Here is an 11,177-nt window from a genome sequence, read left to right on the forward strand (position 1 = left end):
CATGGGAGCAGATACAGAGACTCACAGCCAAACAAGACCTCAGGTGACAGCTCAGATTCAAGGCATCTGTATGGCCTGTGGTGGTAACACAAGCCACAGACAACACAGACCCCAGCTGCATTAGGGTCTCAGACCCAGACATTGTCCTCAGCAGCAGCCAGGCCAGATATCACTATGACCCCAGATGGCAGCACAGGCCACTCAAATCAGCTTGTTCTCACTGCCTTCATGTCTTCAGTTTTGCCTCTCTCCACAACACTTGAGCTGCTCTGCTTCTCTTTCTCTTCCATTTCTCCACCATATATTTGCTCACCATAATGGTTCCCACCTGCCCCATGCCTCAAGGCACTGGGCAGGCCTGTGGTGTCTTCTGCCTGTCCATGCCAAGCAGGGCCAGGTGGGTCTGGCGGGTATTGTATTTTGTTAGGTTATGTTCCATGTTTGGTGGATATCCCTGTGAGGCCCCCCCTCTCTCTCTGTCCCTCCCTCTCTCTTTCTTTTTCTCACTCACTCTATCTCTTCACCACGCCCCCTGCTCTTAAGAGAAACAGAGGATTTGTTGATCTGGGGGAGAGGGGAGGTGGGAGAGGGACTGGGGGCCTGGGAGGAGAGGAAGAATGCAGTTGGGATGCAATGTATGAGAGACGGGTAAAAGTTTTTTAAAAAAGTCTCCAGATAAAATTCCAACTCTACAGAAAGCATGTTCAGACCACACAAAAAGGTTTTTTTTTGTTGTTGTTGTACAGCAAAATGAACATATTTAATACCTTTGAGTTGTATATTTAATGGCTAATATACTATATTTTATGCTATCTATTTTGCCACAACTAAAAAATAATAACATTTCCTCACACATCTCTTACTCAACTGATTTTCATGTGGGTGCCAAATACAATTTGCAGACTTGGAAGCTATATTGTACCAATGGATGGCTAATGTAGATAGACTTTTAAAGTTGGACAGATGAAGAGCTTGACCTATGTTTCCTCTCTTCATCAAATTCTGGAGCCTGCTTGTAAGTGCAGGGACTTATGGCATCAACTCCTAGAAGACAAGAGAGAGTAACAATATAACACAATTCTTATGAGGCCATGGGGATAATGCTACAACTGTAACTATAGTTACAAGTATTGCAAGACAACAGGTTTGATGATCTCAATTAGATAAACCAGATAATCTGAAAACCATGGTTAAATTAATTTGTTTTATGGGAAGAGAGGGAGAAAGCCATGTAATCAAAAATCTATGTGACTCTTGATGTGAACCTATTTAATGATCTAACAAATATGTAATAAAGTTACTAAACACACACACACACACACACACACACACACACACACACACACACACAAACACATACACACACACAAACACATACACATAAACAAACACATACACCTTGTAGAGGTTGTAACCAGGTCATTCCACTTCCCTTTTATTCCAGACATTGAAGACTATTCTTAAACTGACTCTGTGGGGATACATTATTTATGATTTGATAAAGATTTCCTGAAATATCAGAAAGCAAAACCAGTCAACTACTAGCTCTTACCTCTACCTCAGGCTGAAAGGGCTGTCCTGTCTCCACGAATTCCCAGAGGCAAAAGCTCTAAATTCCTGTCTCCTCCTCATATTCCTGTCTCTGCCCAGCCATATCCTTCTGTCTCCACCTCCCTAGTGCTGGGACTAAAGGTGCTTGATCCCAATTTCTGGGATCAAATGTGAGAGCTCTGTTACTCTTCACTCTTATGTAGGCCAGGGTGGCCTTGAACTCAGAGAGATCTATCTGCCTGTCTACTGAGTTCAGGGATTAAAGGTGTATATTACCACTGTCTAGCTTCTAAAGGTAACTAGTGTGGCTGGGTTTGTTTTCTGATACTTCAGCCAATATTTATTAAATGATAATATATCACCACATGACTGATCTTGTAAAATTTGCTGTTCTTGAAAGATAATGAGTCACGAGATTAACTGCTACTTCTGCTTTTGTAATCTAACTTGCTTACTCTGCTAAAAAAAATGACTAGGACAGTGCAAGACATGTATGTTAAAATAAGACCATACCTTCATGTAGGCAAAATACATATATAATCTTGTGTTTTTACTTTTGTAAGCTCTGGGCTGATATGGGTACAAGCTGCCTCTTGGGAGCTCTCTCAGGTCCAGTCCTGGTGCCAGGAGGGCACCAGTACATAAAAACAAAAACAAACAAAGTCTTATTAAAACTTACTCATGGTCATGGTGAATGTCTGAGCAACTCCAGACGTATCTTCAGAAATTTTGTCTTGCATTTGATGAATTGTAGTAACTGTTATAGAAGTGAACATTGTGTGAGTCCAAAGCCTATAAATGCCACAACTGCACACTCATAATAAATCAGATACAGTCTGTTTATAACAGAAATGACACACTTTTCTTTGACTACAAGGTCATGTTATTTTGAGCTGATGAGCCTTGGAGAGTTCACAAACAAATTTTCATTCTTTACACGGTATCGAATTCAGTGTATATTAAGATAATGTCTTCACATTTATGTGACAGGACTCAAACACTAAGTGGGGCTATCACCCACTTAGTGCCATACCAACAATGCTTTATATACCACCACAGAGCACAGAGTAGATCTTTAATAGCCTTGGCCGTCTGATACATTGGAAATTATCTAAAAGCCTTGCCCAATAAAGTCAAGAATATTCCACCATTATTGCAATAACTACAACAACAAAATTTCCCCACAAATTTCCAAAATATTCACAAAGAGGGATATATGGCTCCCACTGAGAATTGTTGCTCTCTGTCTTGAGATCCCCTTCTGCTCCTGGCAGCATGTAGATCAATAGCACATATACAATGCTTCTTGGTCCTTGGCCACTGTGGGCTTGTCAATGGACATTTCAGATAGCCTGCTTTTGGCTGTTCTTCCTGCCCACTACTTGTGGCTCTTCCCTAGCTAGCCATTTCTCCACCTTCTCTGGGGGCTTCTCTATCACATCCAGGGGGAGCTGTCCAGCATCAGCACTGTAGAAATGCTCTGCAGAGAACATCTTTCCTGAGAACTTTCTTTAATTATTTCTGATTGCCTAAGGAAACTGGTCCACAGAAAATCATATAATGTCACCTTTCTAACTCTCCAGGGCTTCCATGTCTGTGTCCTGGGGCAGGGAAAAAGTGCATTAATATTCCTTTAACTCCAGGTGAACTTCATCTTCTCTATATTGGTAGAAGAGGCCACGTGCTATTCTGAAAGCACTGGATGTTGAGTCTGTGCAATAGAGCATTAATCTGTGTTTTCTTTTAAAAGCTACCTCCAACAAAAGCAAACTCAGATTTTGCAGAGATCAAACTTTATATTATTTGGCAGATCCCTTTCAGAAAAGTGGCATAAAATTATCAAAACATGGTTAAACTTTCATTTTAAGTGAAAGAAATATCACAATGAAGTATACATTTTGAAAATAGTCTCAATGGTGAAAAACAAAACAAAATTTAAGAATTCTTTAAAAAACACAGTTTTAATTGATAAAATGCCTGATACATCTTTGTGATATATTTTTATCTGTTTCTTGGCTTCATGATCTTTACAAATTATCATATTATACACAGAGAGAAGACCTGTGATGTGTGATTAAGCCTGACTTTCTAGGTTTTACTAAGACGGTAACACTTGATATTTACAACTGAGGAAACTTATTTTGTCTTTGCAACTCAATGTTAGTGTTTAAGTTTCTTCTTTTATGCTTAATAATCAAATGATCTTCTTATTAAAAGTCTCTTAACAATCTAGGTAAGAGACCATATCCTAGACAAACATATGTCTCTAGACCCAAAATAATTTATCTCTGATTTGATCTAACTGTACACATTTCTAGAGGTAGTAGTAGAGACAAAGGGAGATGCCATGAAATAGTAGGTGAAATAGGTAAATGAAGTGGTTTTATTGATTTTACAGAAAATATGACTAAGTCAAGGCACTAGCAAGATTCCCTCTACGGTCTAAAATTTGACTCCGGTAGGTAGATGGCCTAAAGCTTCATTCAGTTTCTGTAATTTCAGATTATATTCACCTCCCTTAAAGGAGATGGGTACAAGTGAAAACTCAGTTCTGGGGACAGAAAAGATTATTCCTGAGCTTTCCAGACTATGCAAAGTAACTTAATTACAACCCTAGGCAACCTCTAAATACTGACATTCTCCTCACTGAGAGCTGGCTGACCTAGAAAACCACAAATAGACTCCTCCTGGTAGGTGCACCAACTGGATGTCAAGCATGATTAGTGAAAAGGTGAGGAGGCTTCCCCCACCCCCACAGACCTAAGGGGCATGTGGAGCAGAGTGTGACAAAGGTCTAGGAAGCATCTGCCACCTGGCCTGGGGTTAGGGGCATATATCCCTGAACAATTACAATTATCCTTTTACTTTGAAAGATTGTCCACCTATGCCATTATGTATTTTTCTACCTTGTGCAGATTACAGGTTTTTATTTCTACTTTTTAAAACACTGTTTCACCAGAGGACTTGTTTCTAAGAGAGTAACCCTTGTTCTGCAGTTTGCTATTTTATTCATTGTTTTGTGGTTACATCTTCTATGAAGTGACAGAGGGTGGCAAGTCTGATAGGTATCCTAAGAGTTTGTATGTTTGTCTTTGACTTTGTAACTGTACAACTCCATCAAATTCACCTGAACTTAAGCAAGAGACAGAAGACAAATAACCAAGGAAGAGTGATAAGGCAATACACCACATCTTTACTAGTGGTGTGTATCTGAGGCAAGTCAGACTCTGAGCTGCAGCCCCCCTCTCTCTCTCTGAATGTACAATAAAACTTACAAGACAGTTATTGAGATTAACTAAGGTATTGCACACAGAGGTTTTAATGTGACTCTAATTCTTCTATTGTCTTACCTTGACACCCTTCAGCTCCAGCACTCAGTGGTAGTCTTGCAGTGTGTCCCAAAGGACACCCAAATAACAATCCAAAGCATGACTAAATAATTTCACTTGACACTTTACAGTGTTCTTTCCAGACAGGGCCTTTGAATATGGAATACATTTTTTGGAAAATGCAGTATCTAGTTTTGTAACAAGGAGTGACAGTAGGCAAAGAATCACAACAACAGCGTCAAGGGCTACATTGTATTTAACTTAGGTAGATGGAGAATTGACAAATGAAAGGAATGTTATTTAGTGGTCATTGTTTGCCAATGTTCAGGGTGATTGTAACATATAACTGAATGAAACAAGTAAATGTCCTGTTCTTTGTGGAACACATAGTCTAATAGTTGAGAATACAGAGAATGGCAACACTATTGCTGGATCATACACAATTTTGGAAAATTAAACAAAAATAAAGTTCACAGGAAAAATGAAATGATGAAAACATTAAGTATTTGTCTTAGTAATGATTCATTTCAGTTCAATTAGACATTCATTGTAAAGCAAGATTGGGATTGGAATATGTTCTTGGAAGGATGTTCCAGAAAGCATCCTTGGAGCAAGGTTGTCATGGAAACCTTGCAGATTACTCTTCCTTAGGTTGTATGACTGGTGAAGAGGTGATGAATGAATGAAATTAAAATTCCTTCTTCCTGATATAAGCTAAACTTTCCTTCCTTGATTGAGTTAATTCTTCCAGACTGGAAGGAAGTTCACTGACTTGTTGGTTCCCTTATGCAATTCATTCACTCCATTATTCACTCAAATGCTAACAAGCAAACTGGGCACGGTGACCAATGTCTGTAATTCCAGCACTTGGAAGGTGGAGGCAGGAAGATCAGGAGTTCATGCCCAGCCTTGGATGTATAGTGAGTTCAAGGCCAAACTGGGTTCCAAAAAATCCTTTCTGAGAAATAAAACAAAAACAAACATTAGCAAAAAAATGATAGACACTCAAAAACCACAAAATAAAAACTGAAAAAATATTTGCAATGCACTAATATTCTAGATTATAATACTTCACCGTTTTTTTAAAACTGACTAAATTTTTGATCTTAGAGAGCTTATAGTTGATAATTGTGATACGAAGGTCATTACTAAAGTATCCTGTATTACTGGAATGTATGTAAAATATAAATCACCTTAGATGCTATTAGCAAGATAATGTCTTCTCAGTGTAGACGAGTCCCTTCTGACTGACGTGTTTATAGTGAACCATGTACTGCTTAGAGAGTGGAGTTGGATATGAAGGACCTATTCAGGTATTAGAAGGTGGAGTCCACTTCCGCCACTGCAAGAGAAATGCTTAAATATTCTCAACAGGTCTGTACAGGGCACTCACTTTTGAACATGATCCCTATGGATGGTAGAAATAGAAGTCATGGAAAGAATGGTTAACATGGGTAATGGCTTCCTGAATGTCTCGTAAAACTTGTGCTGTGCTAGACGATCTGCAAATTTCATGTTTATATTTAGCTGTCATATAAAGGGAGGCCAAGGAGAGATATTTCCTAGTTCTAGGAACTAGAACTATATTAATATGGACTCCTGCACAAGAATGCTGGCATTGCATATAGGTAAATATATTTTGGTGGACCCAGGTTAAACATTAGGAACCCCAGAGCTCTCTGTTGAACTGAATTTGGTAGCTGAGCCTTTTCCTTTCACTCTATTCATTTTGATGTTTGCCAGGTAGCTGCTTTTCTGTTTGTAAGGGACTCTGAGTCTTTCCAGTGAGACAGCCTCATCTGAAGATCAGCATTTTTTGCCTGTCCCTATCTCACTGTCCCATCAGTGCTTGGAGTCAGTTAAAAGGTAGAATGGGAAATGAAGGGTAGTTGATGTGTTTGTTGGTTTCATACCTTTATGCTATGTTTATTTATCCAGCTAACAATGCTTTCTTCCTTTACACTTGACTTTGAGGATCCTTCACTACTTTACAGGGGTCTCTGGGAGTTACAGCTCTGGAGTAATTCCAGCTTGGTGGCTCCGGATGAAAAAGTCTAGAACAACAGCTATTCCTTTTACAATGATAACAAGAGTATGATCAGTCATTAGCATTTTCATTTGCTTAGTAGTCCATGGAGATGACTTGGTTAAGAGTCACCATTTACTTTCTGCTCTAGCCCTAAGTTCTAAGACTTTAGAGCTACAGAAGGTTCAGTTACCTCAGACCTATGATGAAAAAGACAGCTACAGAATGACTTCTAGAGAGTCGCAGGTACTCCATTGTCATGACTTGACAAGTAAAACCCTGGTACTTTCCTAAGTATATCTGTGGATCATTTTCTGATCCTTGCTGATTTTTAAAATGAAAATCTGAATTTGACAATCTCAGATTATGCCAAGGAGTCAGTAAGGTAAGTATATTTGGTCAGAACAGCAGATAGAAAAAAACAGATCCAGAAAAAATGCTATTTTACACTACTTATAAAAGACACCAATCGCCCCCAAAGACCCTTATTTACACTGTACATATTGCAAGGATTAATAAGCCAGTGAGCCTCTGAGAAAATGGATTGGTAGCACAGATTTCAGGATGGCCCAGGGGAAAGTAAGTAATACAGTCATTTTTTTTTTAAATATTGGAAAATGTTCCTAACCCAATAGACTAAGCTTCTGAATCCATGTAGGTACAACTTGCTATAAACCAACCTCATGTTGTCCTTTGCCCTTAGCCAAGTCTCCTTGAATCTGAGGGACTTTGTTAAATTACTCTGCCATTCAGAATCTTCTCTGTCTTACTGGTCATGAAACTGCTCAGATGAGCTAAAAGGCAAAGTGACAATAATTGGAAACAAAATGTCTTTGTTCCCTTTCCCTGTGAGCAGCTGCCTGCTCCTTACAAACACCATATTGGTGAGGGCAGTTTCTTTATTGAGCTGCTGACAGAGACATTCCGCATATTTATAACAACTGAGAGGAGCATGCCCTGAAGAGTGAACTTCATTCTTAGACTGCCAGGTAGCTTTCTGCAAATGACAGTGATTCGTCCCTTGTGATTCTCTCTTCTCCTCACTGACTTCATAAAGCAAGACCTGACAGCCTAATTTTATACAGTTAATAATACTAAGAAGCAATGTGATTTCGGAATGTCTTTTAGACTTGTCCATATTAAGCTATTTTTAACAAATAGTTTTTTCTATCCCTTTATTTTATGACTTATCAATATACTATTTTAATTTTTATGCTTTTTACTAAAGAAGCTTTCATACTCAAACTAGATGCCAGTGAAAGCATCCTTGATTCCATTTGTCATTTAATAACACATACATTTTTTGTGTGTTTCAGGAAAATTATTGTGATGTTCAGTGATACATTAAGAGGTACTTTATTCTGTATTTTATTTACCAAGTTTATTTATTTATTTGTTTTTAATTTAATTTTACAATATCACATATGTGGACTGTATTTATGTCATTTCCCATTCTCTACTTCCACCATTCCCTTCTGGGGGCTCCTAACTCCTCGGTTCCATGACATATTCTTGTTAAATTAGTATTGTTACATATTTACAAATAAATACATTTACATATACAATGTTCTGAGTACATTCAGTGCTTCTCATATGTATTTGTTTTTAGGACTGATGATTTGTTATTGGATAACCATTTAGAGGGCTCATCCCTAGGGAGGACTGATTCTTCCTCTCTCAGTAGTAATTACCTGTAACCCTTCATTTAGGATTGCATACCCATATGATTCTTTTTCTTAAACCATATTGGCATGCCAGCAGATGATCTAATTGTTCCAGTCTTGTTTAGGCAATTATATGACTGAAACTTTTTGAATTCTGTCTCTCTGGCCATATATATAAGACACAATCTCACAACAGATGACTTGATCTTCTGACTCATAATCTACACACCTCCTCTTATATAATGTAATCTGAGTCTTAGAAGGAGGGATTATGGTTTAGATATATCTGTTGGGGTTGGGTACCCTAGGCTCAGTTCCTTTTTTCATTGATTCTTTTCTTTTTTTTTTTTTAACTTTTTATTGATACTTTGTGGATTTCAAATCATGTATCCCAATCCCATTCAACTCTTGGTCCCCTCACTTCTGCCCTCTGCCTTTTCAACACTTCCCCCCTAAAAAAAAAAAACCCCAAAACTAACAAGCAAAAAGAAAGAAAGAAAGGAAGGAAGGAAGGAATGAGGAAAGAAAGAAAGAAAGAAAGAAAGAAAGAAAGAAAGAAAGAAAGAAAGAGGAAGAAAGGAAGGAAGAGAAAAATCTTGGTTTAGAAGCTATGATATGGCACAGTGAGTCACAAAGTATACCCCTTAGTCCGTACATCTTTACTTGTTAGTATTCATTGCAATGGATGATTGGTTTTGATGAGGGCCAAGAGCTACACTTATCTGGTTTTGATGAGGGCCAAGAGCTACACTTATCTGTGGGTATAAGAATAAGTATTTATGGTGTAGTTAGAGTTTCTACTGGTTTGGGAAAGTAGCAGTAGTAGGTTCTCCTCTAGGTTCCATGAGCTCACTACCCATGAGTGGTTACCTACATTTCCAGTTCCAGGCATGATTCCTGTTGAATTGGCCTTGATTACAATTAGTCTGCTGTGGTTACAGCCAAGATATGAGTGACACAATTGCACCTTTAGGGATATCTTGCCCTGCTGGTAATTTTTGTGTTTCATAGTCATCAAGCTGGGTTGGACTATTGATTATTTTTCTCCATTTGCAGTTTGCATACCACTGGCAGTGTAAATGCTAGTCCCCATGGATCAGGCTTTCCAGACAGATCCACCTTGATTCCACCAAGACTTGTGTCTGCAGTCTGCACTATCTTCAGCAATAGGAGCTTACATTTGACTTCTGCTCAGGGAAACCATTGTATGTACTGTTTAAGGAGTTACTTGCATACCTCTGACCAAAAACACAAAAGATTTTTCCTACCTAGTACTGGGGCTTTTGTCTGATAATCTATGGCTCTTGGGGGAAACACTATCAAGGCAAACATAAAATAATATGATTGCTTATGGGTTTTCTTTTTTTCCCTATGGGTTTTCTAACATCTTTGGTGTTTTTATACCCTCCTCCCTCTCCTGTATTTTCCTCCCCCCACCCAGTTAAGTGCCCCCCTTTGTCTGTTTTTCCAATTTCCCTTCATAACACATGTAGTCTATTATTCCCCTCTCTGGAGCCTCCTTCTCCTATGGTCTCTTTTTACTTTCTGGTTTTGGTGACTACTCTAGGTTATAGACTCACACCTGAAGATTTGCAGTTAGGAACCACAAATAAGAATGAACATGTGGTATGTCTCTTTCTAGGTCTGGGTTACCTCACTCAGTATAGCACTTTCTAGTTGCATCCATTTACTTGCAAATTTCGCGATTTTGGTTTTCTTTACAGTAGAATAGTATCCCATTGTATAGATGTTTATGTGCCATACAAATGCACAAGTCTCCTTCTAGATATAGAGGCCATGGGAATGAATCCATGAAACTCTCTTTGACTTTTAGCAGAACCCAGTTTTCAGAAGGGGAAAGAAAGCTTTCATTATTGTGCATGCTTGCTTGATACAACTGATAATCTAATTTCCACTTGGCAGATGGGAAGGAAAACTGAGATTTAATGGCTTGGAACAAACCTCAATGTTAATGTGTGGCAGAGACAGGACGAGTCCTGAACTCTCTGCTGCTAGTGTCCAGTGTCTTCATCTCATTAGCACATGTTCTGTCTTGGTTTTGGAGCTAGGGATATATTGCATTGATATCCATCTTTGTGACATGTTCACACACAACTCAATTGTATCCTTCCAATCGGGGCCTTCGTGTAGTATTTTGCTCTCCATAGGTGATGTCTACACTCAGAAGTGAGAACAGAAGGAGGGAGAGTAAATCATTTGATGTACTTTTTATCTCCAGCTAATAAAATGTTTCTGTGTACTGGAGTTATGCCCGGGAGCCACAGGTCATCTTTTCATCATCACTAGCTCTCAGCTATATTTTGCTTTTATGTGTTGTTGGATTCCCTCAGGCACGCTTTAAGGGATTTGTTTCCATTACAGGACACGATCTTTGCAAACTCTGCCACTCAAGGGCTCAGCTTCCATGAATAGTAAATAACCTCATTTTGTCAGCCAGATCGTCTTCGGGATTTTGTTTTACCTTCCACACATCTCTCTCCAAAAACCAAATATTTCCTTTGATCCATTTAAGCAGAGTTGTCAATGTTAATAGGAAAAGTTTTATCATTAGCATGGAACTTTTTTTTTTAACCAAACTTGGTTCAC

General features: G+C 38.6%; 1 long non-coding RNA gene across 1 annotated transcript; it reads right to left on the minus strand.

Moving 5' to 3' along the window:
• Positions 1 to 660: 660 nt before the first annotated feature.
• Positions 661 to 6,225, minus strand: LOC118238260. Its single transcript, XR_004768055.1, has 4 exons — positions 6,074 to 6,225; positions 4,902 to 5,838; positions 2,231 to 2,308; positions 661 to 1,044 (listed from the first exon to the last, which is right to left on the minus strand). It is a non-coding gene; the product is annotated as an uncharacterized LOC118238260 (long non-coding RNA).
• Between the last annotated feature and the right edge of the window lie 4,952 nt (positions 6,226 to 11,177).

This window comes from Cricetulus griseus, chromosome 2 (assembly GCF_003668045.3).
Source record: "Cricetulus griseus strain 17A/GY chromosome 2, alternate assembly CriGri-PICRH-1.0, whole genome shotgun sequence".
Taxonomy (NCBI): domain Eukaryota; kingdom Metazoa; phylum Chordata; class Mammalia; order Rodentia; family Cricetidae; genus Cricetulus; species Cricetulus griseus.